The sequence below is a fragment of the Silene latifolia genome, chromosome 9 (assembly GCF_048544455.1).
Source record: "Silene latifolia isolate original U9 population chromosome 9, ASM4854445v1, whole genome shotgun sequence".
Classification (NCBI taxonomy): Eukaryota; Viridiplantae; Streptophyta; class Magnoliopsida; order Caryophyllales; family Caryophyllaceae; genus Silene; species Silene latifolia.
The window spans coordinates 161,455,241-161,470,943 of NC_133534.1; the positions used below are offsets into that span (position 1 = coordinate 161,455,241).

Here is a 15,703-nt window from a genome sequence, read left to right on the forward strand (position 1 = left end):
TCATCCAATAATTAGGTGGTTTGGTTTTTAGGCGGAATATGATGCATATTATCGTTACAAAAATAAAATAAAAGAATGCAATACGTAAATAAAAATTCCTAGTGTGGCCTATCCTAATAAAAAGAACATAAAACAACTTTGGAATCCACCGTTGGACCCGAGAAGCTTGTCTTGATGTTCCGTCTTGATCCATGCAGCGGGAGTGAGCATCCGGTCTCCATCTTTGGTCTTCTCAAAAATTACAATTTAAAATTTACAAATATAAACCTATTTACATTCTAAATAAAAACTGTAATTAAAAGAAATAAAAATGGAGATACGAGATCTCAAAATACAACCAAGACCGTGTTCCATCATTACGGTAACACGTTCTATTAAGGCCACACTAAGTTACAACCGATTGCAAAATAAATAAATACGTAATTAAAAGCATTCAAAATAAATAAGAACGATAAATAAAATGCATCAACTAAATTAAATTTATTCGTGACATAATTCCGTAATTATGTTAAATTTATCCAAACCACCAAAGATAATTAAAATTATATGACAAAACCACTTTAGTCAAGTTAATTTTAATTCGAGATAATCCGTTACTATAAATCGTTTTAAAGTAACTTAATTTTACGTGGGTGAACCGTTTCACTAACAAGCGAGAGCATAAAAACCGTTTTATGCAACAAAAAGGGCCGAAAAAAAAAACAGAAAAATAAATTTTTTTTTTTTTCTTCACTGCTGGACGTGAACAGTGAACAGTACCACAAATTTTTTTTTTTTTTTTTTTTTTTTTTTAAAATTGTTGCTAAAACCGTGAGCAACAATTGGAAGGAAAAACGGCTCAATCATTTCGAGATCAACAAGTGATCAAACAACAAAACGATTTGTAAAAACTCAATTGCAATTTAATCTAATCCGGATTAAAACAAAATTACAATTGACATGATCTTCACATATTGTTGTAATTATCGTTTAAAACAACAATTCGCAAAGAACAAATCGGAAACAAAACAAAACAAAAGATCGTCTGATCTAGCAATAACCATGAGGCACGCTAATCAAGGCAAAAAAAAAATGAAAACAGGCCGTAAAAACAGAAAAGCCACACGGTTTTCAAAAAAAAGCCGTGACAAAAAAAATTTGGTGCCGCACGAAATGTTATGCAATCATTTTGATAGATCTTTAACATGTTGCGATGAATATCGATTACAAAACAATATGCAAAGATCAAAATGAAAACAAGACGAACAACAACCAATACCGTGTAAACATGACACGGTTCCCAAGGCACAAAAAAAAAAACGCAGCAATAAAAAAAAATTGCCGAGAACAAAAAAAATGTGCCGAGATGATTTTTAACCAAAAATTTATCGATTCAAAAATCGTTTGATGAAAATCACATATAAAAATTTACGTGGCCTCGCTCTGATACCACTTGTGGGGTAATATCCGTATAATACCCTTAAATTATAGGATTATAACGCAAATTTAAAACGTGATTTATAGTCATAAAACGAAAAGCATAAGGAAACGATAAAGATCAAGGAATAACCTTCGGTCCTAGTGCAATAAGGCAATGAGAGATCAAAGTAGACCTCCTCCTAAATGATGCACCCAAGATTGTCCGAGAAATGCCCTTGTGCTAGAATGAATCCTCTAATTGCCTTGCAATATCGAGAGGATTGTTTTGTGAGTTTTGGTTGGATGAGAGATCCGAATTTTTGAGAGGCACTTTCTCAAAAACCCTAGAATTTTTACAAATGAAATGATTAGGTTAGAAGGGAGGAGAAACTCTCCCTTTTGTTCCCTCTCATTCGGCAAAACCGAAACCCACAAGGGGAAGTGGGCTTCCACTTCCTCTTGGTTTTAACTCGTGGTCCGGTTCGTTAAATTCTAAATGTATATGACGCGGTTTCATTATAAACTGTCATCGGTTATCGGATATTAAAGCATCAACTAATAATACGGATTAGTTGAATTATTAATACATGTCCGACAAAGACAATATTGTATAATTATATTCAATATACATTTAATTAAATATAAAACGCTTATATTCAATTTACGAATTAACTGCTTAATTCGCCTTAGCCATTATTATTTAATCCGTATTAAATAAAATATCTCAACATCACATTTTGACTTATTATTAGTCAAATAACTCGGACTAACTGGTTAGTCAATTTTGGCATCTACATGACTGTATTTTCATACCGTCACATCTCTCAAACGTATCCTATAGGTGTGACTTTTAGGGACCAGTTGATCACCGCCATCTGTATGACAATAACGTCAAACTTATATAGCAAGCCAACCGTTATTGATAAACGTGGATCAACTGATAATAATACCAAAAGTATGCCCTTTGATCCTTTTAGAGATTTATAAGTCCTTGCACTAACTGTTAAGGACACCAGCCCTAACACCCCAACATCCCCTTCGGACTAGGCTATGATCCTACCGATGAGGACGTCCAGGAGATGAACCTCCTAATACGGAAGCGCAAAAAGCACGGAGTTATCCTCCGTCCTTACCATTTGACTCTCAATGGTACTTCATCCCCGAGGGAGAGTCCGAGCTCTACCACGGCTTTCCTGAGCCGATCTATGATTCCGTAGCCAAGGTCAAATGCCCGGGTGTAGAAGTCTTTCAAGACTGCTACTTTATCCCCGACAACACCAAAGCTACATCGACCAAATCTGAGTCGACCCCATGCCACGACGGACAAGCCGTCAGTCTCCTCTTTGGAGAGGACAACATAAAACACCTCGGCTATGAGGACATCATCAACATTGCCCTAAAAGACAACCAGTTTGACCACACCACCTTAATCTCTGATACTGACCCAGGGAAAGCTATACAAGGCTGGAGGAAAACTGTCAAGTGGACCGATCGTCAAGGCCGCATTCTCAAGATTACAATTGGAGAAGGCCCTATATTCAAAGAGGGAAGTGAAGAAGAGTCCGAGTCTGAGTCAGAGTCAAAGTTTGTATTAATTCCTAACACTCCTCATGTCCCTGTCAAAGTCCCCTTTCCACTGTTTTATAACAAACTTGTGGCTGCTTCAGAGGCCGAGTCAACTAGGGTTATCCCCACTCCCATAGAAGGTAGCAACCTGGAGCTTGTTCCAGGGGCCACCTCCTCTGCCGTGTCACCTCTGACTGCCGATGAGATGTCTGTCCTATCCGAGCATTTTGCTCAAGTCGAATTAATGAACGCTAAGTTTGCTTATGACTCGTCTCAATTTAACTGCAATGCAATTCTGAACGAACATGAGGAATTTGACTTGAGTGACTACCCACCTCACCTAGCCAAAGAACTCGACAAACGAGAAAATAGGAACCCCATCATTGAGGAGACCAAACCTATTAACGTAGGAACCAACAACACACCTCAAGAACTTAGGTTAGGGACCACCCTTGACCCCTCGGAAGGACATCAGTTCATCGACCTCCTGCACGAATACAAGGAAGTATTCGCTAGGTTCTACAAATACATGCCTGGGATTGACAGGGAGATTGCAGAACACAAGATACCCATTAAACCTGGAGCTAAATACGTGAAACAAAAGTTGCGCCGAATGCGCCCTGAATGGGCCTTGAAAATCAAGGAAGAGGTAGACAAGCAGTTCAAAGCCGGATTCATCAAAGTGTCTGAATACTCTGACTGGGTGGCCAACATAGTTCCTGTACCCAAGAAAGACGAGAGAATCCGGGTTTGCGTCGACTTCAGGGATCTGAACAAAGCAAGCCCAAAAGACGACTTCCCTCTGCCACATGTTGATATCCTGGTGGACAATACCGCCGAGCACGCCCTATTATCATTCGTGGATGGGTATGCTGGGTATAACCAGATCAAAATGGCTGAGGAAGACATGCACAAGACTGCATTCACTACACAGTGGGGTACATACTACTACACGGTCATGCCCTTCGGTCTAATCAACGCCGGAGCAACTTATCAAAGAACCGCTACCACTCTCTTACATGATATGATGCACAAGGAGGTAGAGGTATATGTTGATGATATGATCGTCAAGTCAAAAGAGTGGGACGACCACATCAACGCCCTCCGAAAATTCTTCGCTCTTCTGCGAAAATATAACATGAGACTGAATCCTCAGAAGTGTGCATTCGGGGTCACCTCCGAAAAACTCCTGGGACACGTCGTCAGCAAAAGAGGCATTGATATTGATCCTACCAAAATAAAAGCCCTTCAACAAATGCCTCGGCCTAAGAACGAGAAGGAGATTCGGGGATTTCTCGGTCAAGTCCAATACATCAGCTGCTTCGTAGCCAAACTCACTATGATTTGCGAACCGATCTTCAAGAAGCTTCGCGTCTCCGATCACTATTTGGGACGACGACTGTCAAAAGGCCTTCGACAGGATAAAGGAAATCCTATCCAAACCTCCTGTCCTCATGTCACCTCAACAAGGAATTCTCTTATCCCTATACCTGACTGTCACCGACATAGCCATGGGAGCAATGCTAGCACAAATAGTCGATGGCGAAGAACGAGCTATCTACTGCATCAGCAAAAAGTTCATCGAGTATGAGACAAAGTAAACCTAACTGGAAAAGACATGCCTTGCCCTAGTATGGTCAACAAAGAAGTTGCGGCACTACATGCTCAGCTACATGGTTCATATCTATTCCAAGATGGACCCTGTCAAATACATTTTTGAAAACTCCGTACTAAACGGAAGGCTGTCTAGATGGACACTCATGCTATCTGAATTTGATCTCAAATTCGTACCCCACAAGTTTATCAAGGGATGGGCAGTCGTCGATTTCCTAGCAGAAAATCCCATCAACGAAGACTCAACGACCGACACATGGTCACTTCCTGATGCAGACATCCTTTGTGCCGACTCTGACGCATGCGACCTATACTTCGACGGTGCATCGAACCTAAGAGGCTTCAGGGTAGGAATCCTTCTAATATCACCAGAGGAAGAACATGTTCCGATATCAGTTAAGCTAGATTTTGCCGTCACCAACAATGCCGCTGAATATGAAGCATGCCTCATCGGCCTACAAGCAGCCATATCAATTGGCATCAAGAGACTGAGGGTCCACGGCGATTCCTCACTCATCATCAATCAGGTGCCCGGATCATGGAAAATCCAAAGCGACAGCTTAGCACCCTACCGAGCAAAAATCAATCAAGAGGCCGAGTTCTTCGACCAAGTCGACTACTTGCACTTGCCACGGGAGGAAAATCAATTTGCTGATGCCCTAGCAAAACTTGCTGCGCTCGTCAACATACCTGAAGACATGACATCGATGCCCTTATGTGTCAAGAAAAGGAGCGAGCCTGCTCACATCTGCGCCATCAACAATGACGAGGAAAACATGCCGAACCTTGGTACCAAGCCTCCTCAACTACAAAACTAAAAAAAAATTCCCTCCCAACTCTGATACAAGAGGACAAAGAGCCATCCGTTTACTTGCATCACAATTTGTGATAACCAAGAACAACTATACAAAAGGACACCCCAAGGGATTCTTCTCCTTTGCATTAACCATCACAAAGCCAAAAAAGTCATGGGAGAGGTCCACGACGGAGAATGCGGCCCTTACATGAGCGCAATGATGCTGACTCAAAAAATCATGCGGTTAGGCTACTACTGTACCACCATGGAAGCCGATTGCCGAAACTATGTCAAACATTGCCAGAATCGCCAAATCTTCGCCAACATACAACACATACCACCATCCCTTTTATACACCATGACATCACCCTGGCCATTCTCGACCTGGGGCATCGACATCATCAGGAAGGTCAACCCGATAGGCACCAAAGTGCATTGCTTCGTCCTCGTCACCATTGACTACTTCACCAAATGGGTGGAAGCACAGTCCTATGCAGTCTTGACCGCAAAACAAGTAGCCAAGTTCATCCAGGACAACATCATGTGCAGATATGGGGTACCCCATGATATCATTAGCGACCAAGGCTCTGAATTTCGGGCGGAAACACAAACCTTGCTGGACAAATACAAAATCAAGTGACATCGATTGTCCCCCTATCGTCCCCAAACCAACGGAGCAGTAGAGGCAGCAAACAAAACTCTTGTCACCATTATCAAGAAGATGCAAGACAATTACCGCGATTGGCCGAGCAAACTCCCATTCGCACTCTGGGGATACCGAACCTCCATTCGAACACCAACAGGAGCCACACCCTTCTACCTAGCATACGGTATAGAGGCAGTTCAACCACTAGAGTTGGAGGACCCATCTCTACGCATCCTACTAGAGATTCAAGTTCCTGAGGCGGAATGGACCTGTTAAAGGTTCGAACAACTCACGCTTATAGACGAGCGGCGACTCAACGCCTTGCACAACGTCCAGCTATACCAACGACGTATACAACGGGCATTCAACAAAAAAAGGTCAAATCCAGGAACATCAAAGAAGGCGACTTGGTCCTCAAGTCGGTTCGAGCACCACTACCCATCGATCCGAGGGGGAAATTCAAACCCAATTGGGCCGGGCCATACCTGGTCAAGAAAATACTTTCAGGAGGCGCAGTGAGACTGAGTGACCTAGACGGGGAGGATTTCACAAACCCGACCAACCTAGACCAACTCAAGCAATACTACCCTTAAGACCTAGCAACCAACAAACCTTGCCTTAAGTTTTACAACTAGCGACCACCATGTCCCTTTCAAGTCAAGTTCCTCCACGCGTTCTGATTTGAAATTGCATGTTTTATCGAGTCTAAGTTACGGCACTTTGCCACATTTCAAACGTCCTTTGATCTGTCAAAGGCAACATCAATTTGCACTCAAACAAAAACACCTAAACTACGAGCGTGGTTTGATTTCACATTTTCAGGTGGATACGTAGGCAGTCCTTTCTTACACAAGAAGGATACAACCACAAAACACAAATAAATTAACAAAACTTTTCGAACTACGAGCATTGTTTAATTTCACCTTTTCAGGTGGATACGTAGGCAGTCCTCTCTTACACAAGAAGGATACAACCATCCACACAAAAAAACAACCCCATATCTACATCAAAAATAAGAAAGGGACAAACATTCCCCTTTCCCACAAAAATACAAAAAAAGAATCCTTTCTCCCTTCCTACAAAAATCCCATTTCCCAAGTGCAATATTTAGGATAATTCGAACCGAATTGCCTTTACAAAATGGATGGAAGAAACAAGCGTTCACAATTTCTTTTGACACAAGCAATCCTCTTATTTAATTAATAATGAGAAGGATTACAAATTTGACAACAAATAAAGCTAAGCAAGTCTACAACTTGTCAAAGCTAGGATGTCGACTAAGACATCTCACATAGTAAAACTAGCACAAAATACACAATACATAGCTAGTACAACATAATAAAAACTCACAACACTAATACAACATAATATTAAAATGGGTAATGGAGGTCTTCATTCTTCCATTCTACCCTTTGTTAGTTATTTAGACCAAATTAGACTCATCTTATGAAATTAAAATTACTAGCTAATTTCATATAGTGGTCTAAATCTACATGCATGCATAGAAAAATAACAAAAGGATGGTATAAAACCATCTTAAGAGAAAAATTTCCTTACATTGGAATAAGGAAAATTTTGGGCACCACAAAGGTCTCCTACCTTTGTAGTTCTTGTGCTAGAAAATATGGATGATCTTCCAAGAATATCAAACCACCAAAGTTGATGGTCTCCTACGGATTCACCCAAGATAAGCCCAAAAATATTACTACCAAATTTTTTAGACTAGATATTATTTGAGTATATATATGTATATTTGTTGTACTAATTATATTATTACTTTGATAATATTATTAGTTAGGTATTTTTATGTGTTTTAAGATGTAAAAGTTGAACAAAATAAGAAGAAAAATGGTCTAAAGGTAGTATATATGGTCCGGCCAACCTACCTCCAAAAGGCCAATTTTTTTTCAAATTTTCCAACTACAAAAATGATGTAATTTGATGGGTATATATAGGCAAATGGGGAAACAAAACTAAGTGGAAAAATGCCACTTAAAGGACACTTGTTATGTCCTCATAAAACCGCTCAAAGTGGACTAAATATGGGTCCATTTCGGTTTTCGACATTTGCCCCACAAATGCTTATAAGTCTTATATTTAATTATCTTACATAATTAAATATTAATTTAATTATTTAACACTTAAATAATACAAATTAACTACCAATGAGAACTTAAATATTAAGTAATCGTAAGACCATTTTATCAACATACAATGTGTCAATATTATCCCATTTAGCTAATTTTACAACCTCTTGTAAAATTTAAATAGCTAATTAATTCCACCTCAAAACATACACACAAATCGTATAAAATTAATTAATTAACAATTAATTAATAAATTCTAATTTATTTATTTATTATTTAAATATCACATAATTAATTAATAAATCTCCTCGGCCTGGGTTCGTAACCCGTCATCAAATAATACATTTACACGACTAATTAAAAGTCAAATAATACAAGGAATTAATTATCTCGTATCTCATACAAACAATTAATTCATTCTTTTTGGGCGTCACCCTATAGGTGTGACCTAAAGAGATCAGCTGATCACCGCCGTCACACGATAGTAATGTCAAACTCTAGTCAGCCCATCATTACCGATTAACGATGACCAGCTGACAATTAAATAAATAAATCCCTGATATTCCTTTAACGAGATTTAATATGTAAACGCACTTATTGTGGAGGAAACTACTCCAACACCCTTGCCTTTTCCCTCGGGGTACATCTTCCCCTTGTTCTTCTTGTCGGCCCGCCTAGCATGAACTTCCTCTTCGGAACGGATCCTCATCGGATCTACAACGGCGACGGCCTCCGGTCTCTTACATGACCCCATGCTCGGCCCAAGACGTGCCCACACACGGCTCACTACCTCTTTAGGACCCGAGCTTCTCCTCTTTGGTGGCCTCATCTCATCCGGGCTAGCTCCATCAACAAAGTCGTCAAAGAAGGCACGGTTGGCCTTACCAACCTCTCTATACTTCAAATCGACGACCTCGTACTTACGAGATTTGGACATTTCTTCCAAGGTTTGAGCTCTTGACCACTTGACATAAGCGGGGGTCACCCATTCTTGGCAACTGGGTTTGGTACCTCCCAAATCAGCCGAGTGGCCCACCACCTTTCAAAGATCTCCACAAGCTCGGAGTTCCGAAAAATACTCTCCTAGACGAGAGCATCTTGAGTGGGCACCTTTTGTTGACTCCCCATTTGCCTCATGAGCCTTTCAGGATAAATGAAGGAAGCAACCTTCAAACCCACCACCATCAAAGAACAAGAACTAGCAACCGAAGTGGGCAACCCCGTGAAGGACCTCAAGTGCCACCATGGCACCACCCAACGGATATGAGGACCACCCTCCTCCACCAATCTCGAGGTTCAGTAGGCCTCGGTGGATGCAAAACTATCCGAGTATAAATTCTTCCTCATAGTAAGGTGACGGAAGGAGTAAGAAGAAGAATCGACCAGAGGCTCTACATACCTTAGCCTCTCCAATAGCCACACTTGGAGGATTCTTGGAGATCCGAACGAGGGAACTTCTCCACAAGAGCCCTTCTCCTAGCTACCTCCGAGACATTAACATCCAACCGGTTTGAGAAAATGTTGATGAGAGCCAACATATCCACACCATGGGGAGCAAGGAGAAAGTTGACTTGACTTGTTGACAAGCTCAACATTGAACGAAACTTCTCTTTGTAGCACAACCGTGTCGGGGGAAGCACCGGAGTACAACCCGACCACCCACCAATGGCGCCTACTTCTTCGGGAGAGGACAAATTTCACCTTTCGGGAAAACAAAAACATGATGTTTCGAATCCCAAAACCGAGAGCATGCTTCAAGGAACGAGGATTGCGCCTTGACTTGAGGAAGCACCAACAATTGACCAACTCCCATTGCAACAAGTTGATATTTCTCGGGAGGCGACAAATCTCAACACCAATGTCGCAACCAATTTTCGAAAGCATCCATGAATAATTTTGTGGAAAAAGAAGAAAGGTTTTTGAGGAGATGTTTTTCGTGTTTCGGATGATGAAACAATGAAGCACAAACGTCCCTATTTATACAAAACAATCAGCGTTTTTTTCCGAAAAAAGGAAAGCTCCCTTCCATCGCCCATGGCCTCGCACCTCTTTGGGCTGGTTCTCAGGATCCGCACCTTGATTTGTCCCTTTCAAGTTGTGTTTCTTCCTGACACCTAAATCCTCCTGCCGCAGGACTCGCGCCTCTTCGGGCCTATCCGGGAATTTTTATGTTTTCTCACAGTCACATTTCCTTGCTTTCGTGTTTTATGAAATTCGACACGGTTTCCATGACGCGGCTTTAAGCATACGGGTTTTTTTCTCTTCTTTTTTTAGGGGGGAATGGCTATTCGCCTCGATCCACGACGGATCGTTTCCATGTCAGTTAAAAATTCCGAATTTTTTTCGCTTTTTTCGCATTTTCCCACAAAAATCGAAAATTGATAACACAACGTCAGTTTTCTTCAAAATTCAAGCTCTTACAAATCCGAGTTTTGATCTCACAAAAATCAAATCAAATACACTCGCAAAAGTCCTTTTAAAATTCATCCGTGACGGTTTGGGTTTTACTTTTTGATGTGACCATAATTAGTGCATATTTAGCCCCCGAATGAGCCTTGTTCCCATGCTTTTTAGTGCATATTTGGGTCATTTATTATCTTTAGTTCTTTGTTTTGCATATTCTTTGAGATTTTGATCCCTTGGTAGGAAAGGAGTAAGAATCTTGTATTTTCATGGCAAAACGAGACTAAATTGATCGAATTCAATGACCAAGCATCAAGGAGAGACAAGATTAGATGGCCTTTGTATATATGATAGTAGATGAGCAATGTTGAGAAAGGATCCTTGAGTCCCCAAGGAAATCCCCAAGGAATTTATGAAGAAAAGGGAAGAAAAGAAGAAGAAGTCTTGCTGAGGCACAATCCGTGCGGATTGTCTACAATCCGGCCGTCCTCCACCTGCACAATCCGTGCGGTTTTCCACCAAGACGCTCGGGTTTAGCCACCACAATCCGCCCGGATTCTCTTGAATCCGCTCGTGTTCCATCGCGAAATCCGCCCGTCCCGACCCCGATCCGCTCGGATTCCTCTACAGCGCATTTTCGTCTTCTCCAAGCTACAAAGAAAGAAGCCCTTCCTTCGAAAAATACCGGCTCCTCCTGCTCAATCTAAAAAGTGTAATTACTAGTTTAGCCCTTAGTTAACCCTAATGCATCCCCTAATTTCCACTATAAATACCCCATTAGTCTAATTAGAAGAGCATGTTCTTCTTATCAATAATTAGAGTAGTTAATATCAATCAAATCTCTCTTTAGTTTTGTAATCAACAATTAATCAAGTTCTAATACAAGTTTTATTTCCTTAATCTCTCTTTTTTTCATCCTTTATTTTGGGTAATTGAAGATTATTTGGGTTATTATTGGGAGATTGACAACCTCTCAATCAAGCATCAAGTACTTCTTTTATCTTTGCTTTATTATTGGAATTATTAGTAGGTATAATTCTCTTAATCCCTTTTTAATTATTGTTAATTACTTTCATATATTCATCATGTTTCATTTTGTTGGTATGATTGACAACCTTGCTAGCATGATCAACATGATAATGAGTGAGTAGTCTCTTAGCTAGGGTTAATAGGTGATTAGGGGAAACCAACATGGGGAATGATTCATGCTTAAATTAATATGCTTTCATGTTTTATTTGCTTGCTTGTTTTGATCTCAACTCATGCACATGTTATATTTGATGAAATGCTAAGCCTATGAATCCTTGCATTTACCACCATCTCCTATCTTTTCAATGAGACTTGTAAGACATAACCCAACTCGAGTCTCATTAGACCATGCATGTTGTTGAGTAGGGAAGATTAAGTCGACTTGTAGGTGTTGTACAATCTAATCGATTCGGCTCCGGGACCCAAACTTACCTAGGATTGTAAGATATAACCCAACTCAATCCATCACAACAATAATTGCTTGCTTATAATTTGAGAACATGTTTGTATGATCAATTCCCATGATTCCCCTATGATCCCATGACACCCTAGTGCTTTTTAATCAATTGTTTACACCCCTTTTAATTCATCTTGCTTGTTTATTTTCATTGCTATTTTAGTTAGTGACCTTCTACATCAACCCAAACTGTGACACCCCTAAGACATCACTAGTTTCAATAGAAATCTCATTTCAATACCCGTCCCTTGGGATCCGACCTTTACTTGCCTCTTTATTAATTGTAGAGTTGTTTGTGAACCTATAAATTGTGTTTTGATTCGGACGTGACCCAACGACCACACCTTTAATTGTGAACACGAAACGAACCGATTAAAAAATGGCGCCGTTGCCGGGGATGGTGTTTACTTGATTTAGATTTCCTTTTATTGTTATTAGTTGTGTCTTTCTTCGCCTTGGGGAAGTAAAACTCCTCAAGGTTTGTTCTAATTGTTTTCGAGTTGTTTGATATTTTGCATGTCTAGAAGGTCACAAGGTGATTTGTTACCTTTTGACCGTGAAATTGAAAGAACATTGACGAACAATAGGAGATTTGCTAGGAGGAATTTGAGAGGTATTAGTGAAGTTGTTCAACCAACTATTGAGTTCATCAACCCTTTCGCAATAGAAGGAGAGGAGAACCCATTACACAATACCCCACAAAATCAACCTACAATGCCTAAATTCTCGTCACATTCTGTACCCACCGAGGAGAACCTACCCAATGGTACTCTTACACCACAACATCTAACCGGAAATTTTATTGCCAAATCCGCCTTTATCCAATTAGTCGAAAGGAGCCAATTTGGGGGGATGCCTAGTGAAGACCCTCATTCTCATATGGAAACCTTTTGCGACTATTGTGATGCAATCTCTCAAACCGGTGTGACTCAAGACCAAATTCGATGGGTCTTATTTCCTTTTTCTCTAATCGGCACCGCGAAACAATGGTTGAAGGGCCTTGACAAGGCCATTCTCGGAATAGATTCTGGGAAGAAGTTGGCTCTAGCTTTCTACAAAAAATTCTACCCACCGGAAAAGACTAACATGCTAAGAGCTCAAATTACGGGTTTTAAGCAAAGGGATGAAGAATCTTTGTATGAAGCTTGGGAGCGGTTCAAGGGAATTTGTCGCTCATGTCCTCACCATGGACTTAGCGAATGGTTCTTGGTACAACAATTTTGGAACGGTTTATATGAGGATTCAAGGAACATTCTCAACATGGGATCAAATGGAATGTTCACCGAAGTTGATGACAATCAAACATGGAACAAGATTGAGGAAATGGCGGTCCATAACTCACAATATAGTAGACCTCGCAAGGCTACTAGAGGAGGAAAGCATGAAGTGGACTCCGTTACTCAATTGGGTCCTCAACTTAGTGCTTATATTGACACAATCAATTTGAAGTTTGAAAAAGCTATGGCTAGACTTGAAGAAGTCTCAAAATCACCAAAGCATCATGTTAATGCCATGACGGCATCTTCATCAATCCCAAGTGGGATATGTGAGAATTGTGGAACTTTGGGACATGACCAAAGTGAATGTAGGGGAACAAATGAACAAGTGAATGCTTTCCAAGCATACAAGAGTGGTACCCCTTATTCCAACTATTACAATGAAAACACCAAATTCCATCCAAATCTCTCATACAAAAGCCAAAATGTTCAAAACCCTCAAACAACATACACTCCACCACCCATGAGAAACCAAAATCAAAGACCCTTTTACAATCAAAACCAAGGTTACCAAAATCAAATCCATACAATCACCAAAATGACCAAGGTTTTGATGTCCAAAAAGCGGTCCTCCAAATGCAAAAGAATCAACAAGGATTTTTCACTCAAATGCAAAAAGATAGTCAAGCAAAGGAAACCACCATCAACAACATCCTAGCTCACACCAAGATGTTGGAAATACAATTGACTCAACTAGCATCTTCAAGCTCACAAAGACAAAAGGGGCAATTACCACCTCAAAGTAATCCCCCTAGACATGAAACGGTTAGTGCCATTCACTTGAGAAGTGGTACAAGGTATGAAGCACCAAGGAAGCAAGTTGAGGATGAAGTTGTGGAAGCTAGTGATAAGGAAGAAATTGTGCAAAACTCCAAAGATGGAGAATCATCAAAAGAAGAAAGTTCAAAGAAAAATGAAGACAAGGTCAAGGAGATGGAGCCCATTGTGATTAGACTTCCTTTTCCAAGTCGTCAAGCCAAGCCCAAATTTGATGATAAACTTGGAAAGTTCATGGAAATTGTGAAGAATTTGGAAGTCTCAATTCCTTTCACGGAATTAATAAATCACGTGCCGGCCTATGCGAAATACATGAAAGATATCCTCACAAAGAAGAAGTCGATCCGGAAACTTGAGACTATCGCCTTCACTAAGGTGAGTAGTGCAATACTTCAAGGGAGTTCACCTCAAAAACTAAAGGATCCGGGAAGCTTCTCAATACCGTGTACCATTGGCGACACAACGATCAACAAAGCCTTATATGATCTAGGGGCTAGTGTGAGTGTCATGCCGTACTCGGTGAGTAAAAGGTTGGGGATGGGAGAGCTTAAATGCACCAACATCACACTCCAAATGGCCGATAGATCGATGAAGACACCATTAGGGATATGGGAAGATGTCCCCGTACGAATTGGGAAGTTTTTCATCCCGGTGGACTTTGTCATTGTTGATATGGAGGAAGATTCCAACATTCCAATCATTCTAGGAAGCACTTTCCTACACACCGCGGGTGCGGTGATTGATGTGAAATATGGTGAGCTCAGTCTAGAAGTGGGAGATGAAAGCATAACCTTTAATCTTGACAAGACTATGAGAGCTCCTCGTTTGCATGAACCATGTTTCATGATTGATCATTATAGCCGAAAGGATGAGAGGAAGAAATCGGAACTCCAATGGAAGAAGAAAATTGAAGATGCTCCATTCAAAGAGCAAGTGAATTATGACAAGGAGAGCTTGCAAAGCTCATCAAAATCAATCAAAGAAGAAGAGAATGGCCTCATTGGCCAAGAGAAGAAATTGGGAGAGTTGTCTCCATCAAATCAAGAGATTTTCAATGATCAACTTAATGAAGTTTGTGGTCTTTGGGACGGCGAATTGTAAGGGATTTTTAATCCCTACATTGGTAATGCCATCGATCAAGACCGACAACAAGGGCCAAGGTCTATTGAAGACCTCTATAACAATAATGAACAAGCTTTTGATTACTTTTTCAAGGTGTTGAGCAACTTCAACAACACCTTGAACATGCCCCCTTGACATCTCATCAAGAATGAGAGTGTGGTGGAGTCCTCCCTAAACCACCATTTGTAAATATTTCTAACTCCCTAACTCGCATTTCAATTCTTGTATTACATTTTTGTCATCTTTGGATTTTTATTTACTTTGATCAAGATAATTGTCATGTTTGAGAGAGAAGTGAGGGAGGGTCTAATAATTTCAGTTGATGTGTAGTGCTCTAGCTTAGTGTGGGGATGGCAATTGCCTAGGCTATCCATGCCTTAGTAGTGCCCCCACAATGAAGAACACAAGATTTAAAGTTGAATGGAAGAATGATAAGGGATATGCATTGTACACTGATGGAACTAAATCCGGGTACAAAGGGGTCGAATCCGAGCGGATTCAAGAGAATCCGCCCGTTTCATGCAATCCGAG

The 15,703-nt window shown here is 40.6% G+C and overlaps 1 non-coding gene across 1 annotated transcript; it reads right to left on the reverse strand.

Moving 5' to 3' along the window:
- Positions 1-13,082: 13,082 nt before the first annotated feature.
- LOC141604452 (small nucleolar RNA R71) lies at positions 13,083-13,189 on the reverse strand. The gene has a single exon (XR_012526151.1). It is a non-coding gene; the product is annotated as a small nucleolar RNA R71 (small nucleolar RNA).
- Between the last annotated feature and the right edge of the window lie 2,514 nt (positions 13,190-15,703).